At 54.2% G+C, this 11,057-nt stretch overlaps 1 long non-coding RNA gene across 1 annotated transcript in view; it reads left to right on the top strand.

Moving 5' to 3' along the window:
• Positions 1-381: 381 nt before the first annotated feature.
• LOC104864396 overlaps positions 382-11,057 on the top strand; it is a 16,608-nt gene continuing 5,932 nt past the window's right edge. Inside the window, exons 1-6 of the long non-coding RNA XR_780869.3 lie at positions 382-970; positions 3,865-3,988; positions 4,165-4,396; positions 7,602-8,281; positions 9,738-9,898; positions 10,695-10,838. This is a non-coding gene — a long non-coding RNA (uncharacterized LOC104864396). The remainder of the gene's footprint in view (positions 971-3,864; positions 3,989-4,164; positions 4,397-7,601; positions 8,282-9,737; positions 9,899-10,694; positions 10,839-11,057) is intronic.

Below are 11,057 nucleotides of genomic sequence, written 5' to 3' on the forward strand. Positions count from 1 at the left end.
CGGCGGGTAATGAATCTCCGCTGTCTCTCGGGCTGGCCAGGCAGCTGCAACCTGCGCTCAGGCAGCTCTTAAAGACATAGCGTGCCCCTCCCTGGGGGCCGCCCCCCCTGCACCGGCCGGACCCCATTCGGCGCCCTCCAGTCCTGGCGCTCCGCCTGCTCTCTCGGCCTGACCCCTTCGCCCGTTACCCCTCCCTCCTGGGCCAGGCACCCACATCTCGGCCCTGCACTCTGTGGCCCTGGCACAGGCCCCTTGGCCTTGGCTGAGCTCTCCGAGAGTGCCCGTGGGGTCCCGGGAGTCTTTCCGGCAGCTACATCTAAACCTACTGCCTCTGGAACCCTTCTGGAAGCTCCTGCCCAGAATCTTCTAGGAAGGGTGAGGGGGAACAGTCTGGAGGTCAGAGGGTCACCCCCTTAGAAGCCTGTACTGAATACTGGGGGTGGGGGGGTGCAGTCCCAACCCCAAGGCCCAAGATGCCATCTCCAGAGACCACACCCTCACTGGGGCTCTGGAGGCTGCACCCTCCCCCACGGCCCCTGCAGGCTCCTGGATACCTCGCTGCTGCGGCAGCAGGGGTGGGGAGCACGTGGGTATGAGGGGCGTGGGATCTAGTAAGGTGGCCGTCTTTTCCTTGTCACTTGCACGGGGCAGGGGCCCTGGGGAAGATCCGATGCACCCCACCGTCACCCACCAGACCTGGCCCAGAGAAGAGACTGAGTCTTCTGGGTGAACAGGACCCAGATTCTCAGCCTGTAACCCCTAGAAGGGGAGTGTGTGGCTGTTCTACATCCTGTCTTTCATGTGCCCTAGGGTCCCCACGCGTCCCTGCCTCTGCCCTTGCACACCCTGGAATGCTCTTCTGGCCTGCCAACCTCCGGGCCGCACATGCCCAGATGAGTTGCCATTGTCAGTTTGTCTGATTCTCCTCACCAGGACAGGAAGTGGGTCCTGCCGATCTCTGTGCTCCCAGGTTTAGTACGGTGCCCTCCCCCAGTCAATCCTTACATGTCTGTGGGTGTTTGCTTGCTTGCCCTCCAACTTGAAAATGAACCAATGACTTCTTGGAGTTTCTTACAGTAGTTGACAAATACAGCTTCTGGGCTTTCTAGAGAGGGAACCCAGCCCTCCTGGGACCACTCCACTTGATAGTAGTAACTACGAGTGTCTTACATGCCCGTCACTAAGACCTTTCAAGGTAGGAGCTTAGCCTGGCCTGGTGGTACAGGCCTGTTATCCTAGAACTCTGAGAGGCTCAAGTTAGAGCCCAACATGAGCAATTTAGCAACTCAGCAGTAATACAGTCTCAAATTAAAAAAAAAAAAAAAAAATTTTAAAGGCTGAGGATGTAGCTCAGTGAGAAGGCCTTGGGTTCAGTCCTTATCACTGAAAAAGTAGTAATTTGCCAAGCATGATAACATGTTACCCAGGAGGCTGAGTCGAGAGGATCACTTGAGTCCAGGAGGGCCAGGGATTTCAGGGATTTAGCTCAGTGGTTCCGCCTCCTGCCTTGCAAGCGCAGTCTTGAGTTGGATTGCCAGTACCAAAAAAAAAAAAAAAAAATTTGAGCCCAGGAGTTTGAGGACAGCCTGGGCAACACAGTGAGACCTTGTCTCAGAAAATAAGTAAATAAAACAAAAATAGTAGCTCATTGACCCCTCACAACGACCTTTGAAGTAGGTACTCTTTTCTTTTTTTGTTTTTTGTTTTCTCTGTTTGTTTTTGATACCGTGGATTGAACTCCAGTCCTTGCACTTGCAAGGCAGGTGGCAGAACCACTGAGGCAAACCCCCAGCCCACAGGAAGTAGGTACTATTATCAGCCCCATTTTATAGATGAAGAAACAGACTAGTGGAAAGTCCCACAGCTGGCAGGTGATAAGCCAGATTTGGGGGCTTTCAATCCCACCACATACTGCAGCTTTCCATGCTGGCCTTAGCAGATACAAAAGAGGCAAACATAAGTGCACTCAAAATAGTAGGTCCCATCATGCGTCGTACACCCCTATAACCTCAGCAATCAGGAGGCTGAGGCAGGAGGATCACCTGGAGTTGAAGACCAGCCTGGACTACATAGTGAGTTCAAGGCCAGTCTGAACTACACAGCGAGACCCTGTCTAAAAAAAAAAAAAAAACAACAACAAAAAATGGGTTCCAGGAGACATCTTGTGTCCCTATAAATAATCTGTTCCCCACCCCATCCTGCCCTGTGTAAGCATGGGAGATAAAGCAGGAAAGGAGGTAGGGGTCTCCTGGCCTGTCATCTCCCTGCTGCTTGGGATGTTACCACTGTGTTGTTCAGTTGAGGGAATCAAACCGAGGGCCTGCATGCTAGGCAAGTTCAGTACCGGCCAGCTATACCCCCAGTCCAATGTCGGCACTGTTGGAAGGCCAGCCGAGGTGCACGCCTGTAATCCCAGCTAACTGGGAGGCTAAAGCAGGAGGGTCATGAGTTCAAGGTCAGTCCCAGCGGTTTAGGGAGATCCTGTAAGCCAGGTGGGGTGATGCACAACCTGGCATTCCAGCACTCCACGAGCCTGAGGCAGGAGGACTGCAAATTCAAGCCCATCTGGGCAATTAAGCAATGTAAAGAGACCTCATCGCAAATTTTTTAGAAAGACTGGGGATAACTCCACGGTAGGGCTCTTGCCTAGCTGCGCAAACCCCTGGGTTCAATCCCCAGTACCGAGGGGAAAAAAGAAAAAGCCCATCAGTTCTGGGCAGAGAACAGCCGGGCACCCTCACCTCAGGGAGTGAGGAGGCCAGAGGTCCTACCTCCAGTCGTGGAGTGTTTACGGGCTGCCAAACGTGTGCTAGTCAGGGGCTCGGCTCAGACAAGACGTCGCAGGAGGAGGCGAATCACGGAGGAGCTAGGAGAGAGAGAGGCGGGGATGCTGCGTGTCTCCCATCCAAAGCTAATGAGCAAAATAGAACTAGAACAGGGAGAGTAAGAGAAGGAAAGGGATTTGATGTGGTCGGAGGGCAGGAGGAAGAGGAAGTTTCCGAGTGAGCTGGGGTCAACCCTGCCTGGCCCCATAGGACCCGGGGAGGATTTGTGATTTTTTTTCCTAAACGCTGTGGGGATCCTGAAAGGTCTGACAAGTTCAGATTTACATTTTCAAAGGTTTGCTAGGGCTCAAGTGTGGCGCGTGGGGGAGGGGGAGGGGTCAGATGACAGGAGACCAATTAGGCTACAGCTGCCCTGCAGGTGAGAGCCCCCCCACCTGCCGCGTACAGCATCGAGTGACCTCCTGTAGCCTCTACTTGAGTGATGCCGCCCCTGCAGAAGTAGCCAGCCGGTGGACGGGCGGACGGACAGACACACAGGTGCCCAGCCAGCTCCCCGCAAAAGGAGCAGAGCCAGGGGAAGCGCTTGAGCTGAAGTCCCGGCAGCGTTCTCCCTGAGTGCAGGAAACTTCCACAAGAGGCAGCCTTGCCTAGGGCTTCCAGGACCTGTGAGTTCCGATAGGGTCTCACTATGCAGTCCAGGCTGGCCTGCCCCACCACGCCAGCTGCTGGCCTTTGTTTTTTTTCTTTTCTTTTCTTTTTTCTTTCTTGCCTTTGTTGTTTATTGCTGTTGTTTGTTTTTGTTTTTTGGTACTGGGGATTGAACTCAGGACCTTGCACTTGCCAGGCAGGCGCGGCTCCACTGAGCTAAATCACAGCCATGTTTTTTAGTGGTTTTTTTTGGGGGGGTACCGGGGACCCAACTTGGGTCCTTGCACTTGCGAGGCAGGTGGCAGAACCACTGAGCTAAACTCCTGGTCCTGTTTTTTGAGACAGAGTCTTGCTATATAGTTCAGGCTGGTCTTGAACTCACTATGTAGCCCAGGCTGGCCTTGAACTCGTGGCAATCTTCCTGCCTCAGCCTCCTGAGTGCTAGTATAACAGGCCCGTGCCACCGATCCAGCACTTATGTCTTCTGTGAAGTGGGCTTCTTCTTCCTGTCCTCGGCTCCTGTCCTCTCTTGAAGATGGTGAAAGTATTTGAAGGTGAGAATCCAAACACACTTGGCATTTGCTTGGAGTAAGGCAGGTATTGTCATGATCGTGTAATGCACACGTGTGTGCCCATGTTCACACACACACACACAGAGGCACTGTGGGGCTCCCGTGTGTCCTCAGCTCCGCTAGAGAAAATCGACTCCTTTCTCCCTTACGATACCTAGCTCTCAGAAAAAAGGGACACAGTCACCGCACTCTCCGCCATTGTGCCCTTCCTTCACCGAGAGAGAATTTGCCAAACAGCATGCCCGGCACGAAGAACATGCTCAGGAAACCTCAGTGGAATCCGTGACGAACAGATGGATGGATGTACGCATGAATATTTTATTGACAGCGATTGAAAGAATGGGTGGATGGAAGAAAAAGCACACTTCAGGACCGTGGAGTGAAAGATGAGTAAGAATGCACAAAAAGGGGGCTGAAGGTGTAGCTCAATGGTAGAGCACTTGGTAGCATGCATGAGGCCCTGGGTTCCACACACAAACTAAACCTGGTGAGGTGCACCTATAGGCCCAGCGCCAAGGGAGGCAGAGGCAAGGAGGATCGAAGCTCAAGTCTCACCTGGGCAACTTAATGAGACCCTGTCTCAGAATGAAAAACAAAAACAGCTGGGGATGTAGCTCAGTTTGAAGGCCTTGGGTTCAGTTCCCAGCACCCCAAAAGGAAAAAAAAAAAAAAAAAAGGACTGTGGACAGTGGCCATATAAATCTTTTCCTTTCTTTTTTGTTTGTTCTTTTTGTTGGTTTGAGACAGAGTCTCACTAAGCAGTTCAGTCTGGCCTTGCCTTCACTGGATAGCCCAGTCTGGCCTCCAATTTGCAGAGATCCTCCTGCCTCAGCTTCCCGAGTGCTGAGATTAGAGGTGTGCACCACCACGTATAGCTTCTCCTTTGAAAATGAACTGATAACCTGATGTGTCCAGCCTCAGAAGACACAAAGCTCGGCTGCCTATCCCCCATGTAAAGGGATCCTAGGACCCCTCCACCCTGCACAGCACATTCCACTGGATAAAAGTTGTCCTTTTCCATGGGTGGGTAACAGGGCTGAAGCCTTCCAGTCTTGGTGACTGTGGTGCCCGGTGGCCATGTTCATCCCATTGTGCTGTTCTGGGCTCTTCCCCGAGTGGATACTTTGCGTTGGCCTCACTGGTCTCTCCACCAGAATGGAAGCTCCAAGAGGGAGGACAGCAATCACTTCCTGTTCCTTACCCACCCCCGACCTAGAACATGCCTGACTGAGTCCACTGGATCGGACGAATAAGAGGATCATGGGCCAGGGATTTAGCTCAGTGGTTCTGCTGTCTGCCTCTCAAGCAAAAAATGTCCAGAGTTCAATCCCTGGTACCAAAAAAAAAAAAAAAAAAGGATCATTGCCCTCTTATGACATAGATCATTCCCATGTAATCAACAACCACGATTTTTTGTTGTTATTTTGAGACAAGGTCTCCTACGAAGTTCAGGCTGGCCTTGAACTCGAGATTCTCTTGCCTCAGCCTCCCCAGTACTGGGTTACAGGCCTACACCACCACGCCCAGCACAGCTACAGTCTACTGGGCACTGAGCTAAGTACTTGTCGTGCATTCCTACAGCCTTGAGAGAAATGTTACTGCTTTCCCCAAGTTACAGACCAGGAACCTGAGGCCCAGAGTTGGGAGGAGATGGAGAGGTAGCTCATGGGTACAGAGTTTCTTTTCAGAGCCATGGAAATAATATAAAATTGATGGCGAAGATAGGTGACAACTCTGATATGCCACAAAGCACTGAACTGAAGTTTAGCTGAGTTACATCTCATCATGGTGGTACACCTGTCATCCCAGCACTCGGGAGGCTGGGGCAGAAGGATATCAGTGAGCTCTGGATCAACCTGGGCTACACAGTAAGTTCAGTGCCAGCCTGGACTACATAGTGAGATCTTGTCTCAATACTAAAAAAGAAAAGGAAGCAAATGAAAGAGTTGGGGCTCAGGAATCTTACCTCACCTTGTCCACTTGCTTGCTAACCCTGTGAGGTCACACTTCTGATCCTGTTCCCTTTTTTGTTTGAGATGGTTTCTTACTATAGTTCATAGTTGATGTACTTCAGGCTGGCCTCGAACTCACTACGTAGCCCAGGCTGGCCTGGAACTTTTGGCAACCCTCCTGCCTCAGCCTCCTGAGTGCTGGGGTGACAGGTGTGCACCACCATATGCAGCTCTGATCCTCAGTTTCCTAATCAGTGAAATGGGAAAAATGCCATGGGGCTTCTGTGAGGATTAAATGAGATAATACATGTTAATATTCCCATTTAATCAAGAAAGTACCATCCCCGGTACCAAAAAAAAAAAAAAAAAAAAAAACCCCAGCAAAAAAAAAAAAAAAAAAAAAAAAAAAAAAAGCAAAGAAAGTAACGCACCCCAGAAAGGAGAGGTGACTTGGTGCCGGGAGGCACAGCTCATGGGTGCCAGGTGAGAGGCCTGGGCCCGGGTCTCTCACGTTTCCTTCTCTCCATGTTGTCCTGACACAATCACGGCTGTGCACCCCCCTCCCTTCACTGCCACCCTGGCTCTGGTCTCTCCCTTCTCCTGGGCTCTGGGCCCTGTGTCCACATAGCCCGAGCCCAGGGCAGACGGGGTACCACAGCACCCCAGAGCACAGGACGCCCTCTCCCCAGCCCCCTTCCGGGGCCATGATGCTGCTGCCGTCTTGCTTTTTTGCATGTAATAAAGAAAATATCTCAGCTACCCTTCCACGGTTGCTTGGCAACCTGGAGGGGGGCAGAGTGGGGGGAGCAAAGGGGAGGAGGGAAGGGGAGGACTCTGGAGCCAATCTGGAGACAAAGGGGAGGATTTGGGTGACACGGGAGCCTGTCTTAGTGCTAACCTGGCCTGGCGGGGCGGGGCGGGGCGGGGGCTTCCCCATCCCAGTGTCTCACCCCAATAAATATGGATTAGGGAAATGGGCAGAGTTTTTCCCACGGGCTTGAAAGGCCGCATCTGACCTTTCTACCCCCTTTATGTACCAACATGACAGTCAGAGAGAGCAAAGAGCGGGACCCCCTGAGACGCCTCCCCCATGGCCTTCTGACTTGGGGAAACTTTTCACCCTCCTTCCCCCAGCCCCAGACCAGGTCACAGCGCGCCCGGGCCTGTCCCAGGCTGAGGAGGAAGCGGGCTTTCAGGTGGGCATGAGGAGCTCCAGCATCAGGGTGTGACTTCGGCCGTGCCAGGCGTCCCGGGCACAGAGCCAGGCAGTGAGGCCCTGGCCCAGGCCGCAGAGGGCCCCCTGCCCCAGGAGCTGTCCTCTGCCCTCTGTCACACTCACCGCCACCGCCACCAATACCTGAAGCCTCTGCTGCTAGAGGCCCCAGATTCCCGCAGTCCTCCATCCCTTTTCTGTCTCCCAACCTCATTTTTATAGTTTTTGTCTTTTTGAGTCTCCTATGTGGGTCAGACTGGCCTTGAATTCACTGTGGCCCAGGCTGGCCTCAAACTCATGATGGTCCTCCTGCCTCAGCCTCCTTCCTGATTGCTGGGATCACAGGCGAGCACTCTTGCTCCTGGCTTCCCAACCTCACTTCTCTCTTTTCTTTCTATTTATTTATTTGTTTGTTTGTTTGGTACCGGAGATCGAACTGGGGTCGTTGCATTTGCGAGGCCGGCACTGGAAACACTGAGCTAAGTCCCGGCCCCTCACTTCTCTCTCTTCCGCCACCCTGCTCTCCACTTGGCCTTGCTTGCTCTCTCCCCTCTCCCCAGTCCCCACACAACTCAGAAGCCCTCGTGGCTGTGAGCTTCTGCAGTGAGGATGGCAGGACGGAAGGCTGGGAAGGAGGTGGGTGGGGTGCGCCCTGGCCACTGGCCCGGTCCGGTCGGGATGGGCTGCTCTGAAAGCGCTGAGTGTGGAGACAGGAAAAGTAAACACCTCCACTCAGGCCCCGCCGGCCTGTGGCGAGAGGGGAGCAGGGGCGGGGGACCTCCCAGCCCCCAACCCGTGCTCTCTGCTCTCCTGAGGGTCCCCTCGGCCTGTGTGTCCAGAGGAGAGTGGGATAGAGGGCTTGGAGACCGCCCTGGAGGGGACACCTTCCCTCCAGTCTGACCCTGCTTCTCTACCCACGCCAGCTGGAGCCTTCCCGCCCAGAGGTGCCGGGAAACCGTGGGCCTGCGGAGGGCGGTCTGGCACCTGAGGGCTGCCCGGCCACGCCTTATGCACAGCGGCAGCCAGGTGGGCGTCTCTGTGCCACCGCCTCACCCTAGCACTGCGTCCCGTCCCGTCCTGGGCTGAGGGGCCCCCCAAATCCTCTGGCCGGTGAGTGCTCCTCTGCCCCCCACCCCCAGCCAGGCCCTGAGGGACAGAAAGGCTGCCCTTGGGGGTCCCGGGCCCTCAGATTTGTGGCATTTTCTGCTTGGACGAGGTGGCTGGTGTGGTCCCTGGTGGTTTGGCGAGGGGATCTGTGGGGGCCGTTGGAGAAGCTGGAGGTGACATCTGGAGGCGAGGGGAGGCAGGCAGGTGGAGCCTGGGCTGAGGTGCCTCTGGATTCCAACCCAGCATTTTTTTTTTTTAAGGCAGGGTCTCACCATGTTGCCTGGGCAGCCTCAAACTCCTGAGTTCCAGCGATCCTCCTGCCTCAGCCTCAGGGGGAAGACACACACCACTGCACCGGGCCAAAGCTGACTTTTTGATTAGACTTTCGAATCACAGAGGCTCCTTGAATGCTCTGGAATGTAAAAAAACTTGTGGAATAAGCTCAGAGAGCGGGAGTAGCTCCTCCTCTGGGGTGAATAGCACAGCAACGGTGCTGCTGCAGGACCCAGCCAGGCCCCTCAGCACCCAGTGCTGCTTGTGCTCTTTCCCTTTCCACACCAAGTTTTGTACATTTGGATTTAGGGCACGGCCGGGGTTGGGAGGGGAGAGGGGAGTCCGGACCGCACCGCTGGCCGCCTCCCTTTCTGTCTCTATTCCAGGCGCCAGTGCCTGCAGCAGCCTCTGCCAGGCCTCAGCGTAGCCGTGGCCACTTCTCTTTTCTTTCTTTCTTTCTTTTTGTTTGTTTGTTTGTTTTGCTTCTTTAGTTTTTAGTTGGATTTTTGTTTTTGTTTATTTTTGAGACAGGGTCTCACTATGTAGTTGAGACTGACCTGGAACTCACTAGGTAGCCCAGGCTGGTCTTGAACTCACAGTGATCCTCCTGCCTCAGCCTCCCGAGTGCTGGGATGACAGGGATGCACCACCACCCTTGGCCACCTCAGTCTCTGACCTTTCCAGGAAAGTCATGCTTGGCCCTTTCATTACAGAGCCCAGAGAACAGCCCCCCGCAGCTCGTGTACATGGTGTCTAACCATAGTCCCTCCCGCTGTAACTTAAGCACAGTCAGTTCAAACAAGCAGTCTATGGCCAACTGCAGGCCACAGAGTCTGGGTGATCCCCGTAGTTGGGCGTCCTGGCTCGTCTTCCCCTCCCTGAATGATCCCCACAATGGCTGCATCGATCCACCTGGACAACCGAGACACAGAGAGCAGAAGTGACTGGACACACAGTCAGGAAGACTCAGGTGTGGCATTCAGATCCCAGCTCCCCTCTGGAGCCCCGAGCCCTGCAGGGTCTTTCTGTGCTGCCTCTGATTCCCAGGAGGTCACTGTGTCCAGGTCCCTGCATCTGGGTCCACCCAGGCCAACCACTGCTCCAGACAAGAATCAATCTAATTTTTAAGGCACCTGCTCCAGAGTGGGGTCCCCCTGGGGATAACCAGATATTTATTTATTCATAGCCTTCGGGTAGGAGGGGAGGCCTCCTGCCCACCCAGAACTCCGCCATGCCCAGCTGCCTGCTGCCCACTCGAGAGAGAAGCCGGCTGACCGTGGAGGCCCTGAGCTCCAGCCCGTGTGGCCCTGCACCAGCCGCTTGCTTCCTGGAGCCCCTGCGCATCAGGTGTGAAGCGAGGCTAACGATACACCTGCTCCGTGGGAGGGTGAGGGTAGATGATTAAAAGGGATGAAGTCTGGAAAGGGCTTTGTAAGCGCAGTGCTGGCCCCTAAGAATCGCCCCAGGATGAAGGGGTGAACACTTTCTTTCACCATCGTCGTCGTCATCATCATCATAACTTTGCTGTCTCGGTTTGTTTCCTGAGACAGGACCTCACGATGCTGCCCAGTTGCCAGTCTAGTCTCAAACTCCTGGGCTCGAGAGATCCTCCTGCTCCAGCCTCCTGAGTACTGTACCTGAGACCATAGGCATGTGCCATCCGTCTGGCCATTATCATTAATTAAATGCTTCTGCTTAGAAGATCTGCTTTTAGCCCTGGAATGTGTGTGTTTACTTACTGATTGATTTGTTTGTTTTTAAAACAGGGTCTCTCCATCTAATTCAGGCTGGTCTTGAACTTACTATGTATACCAGGCCGTCCTCCAACTCTCAGTGATACTCCTGCCTCCGCCTCCTGAGTTCTGGAATTACACACTTGTGCGTTGTACTTTAGCCTCCTTAATAGAGAAAGGGCTATCCCAGCACTTGGGAGGCTGAAGCAAGAGGATTACTGCAAGTTCAAGACCAGCCTGAACTGCAGAGTGAGACCCTGTCTAAACAAACAAACAAACAAAAACAGATGGAGAAATTGAGGCTCAGAGTGGAGAAAGATAGGCTCTAGGTCATGTAGGGACGGGGAAGCAGGTCTCAGACCCTAGTTCCCAGTTGGATACCTGTCCGTCTCTCCCCCTGCCCACCTTAGGTCCTGCCCAGTGTGCCCAGAGGCCGCGTCTGGCAGTTGGTCCGGCCTGGGTGAAACCAGGAGAGCAGTGAGCAGCGAATGGTAGAATTGCCAGGGCCCAGCACTGTCTTCTCAGCCCAGCCCTTTGTCTGCTGCTTTGTGATGGTAAGTGTTACTCCTAAATCAGTTCTGTGACACTGTTATTGTTGCCCAGGGCGCAGAGAGTCTAAACTTTTCCCCTGAGGTCAAGAATGTGGCCGGTCCCCAAGCCGCCCAGCGCAGGGCCTGGGTGGCTGGGGGTGGGGCTGGGGCCTCACCCCGAGCTGGGGCGCGAGGTGGGGGAGAGCGGGTCAGCGGGAACAAAACGCTTTGAAATGCCTCCTC

The sequence above is a fragment of the Fukomys damarensis genome, unplaced genomic scaffold (genome assembly GCF_012274545.1).
Source record: "Fukomys damarensis isolate Sample0158 unplaced genomic scaffold, DMR_v1.0_HiC HiC_scaffold_36, whole genome shotgun sequence".
Lineage (NCBI taxonomy): Eukaryota > Metazoa > Chordata > Mammalia > Rodentia > Bathyergidae > Fukomys > Fukomys damarensis.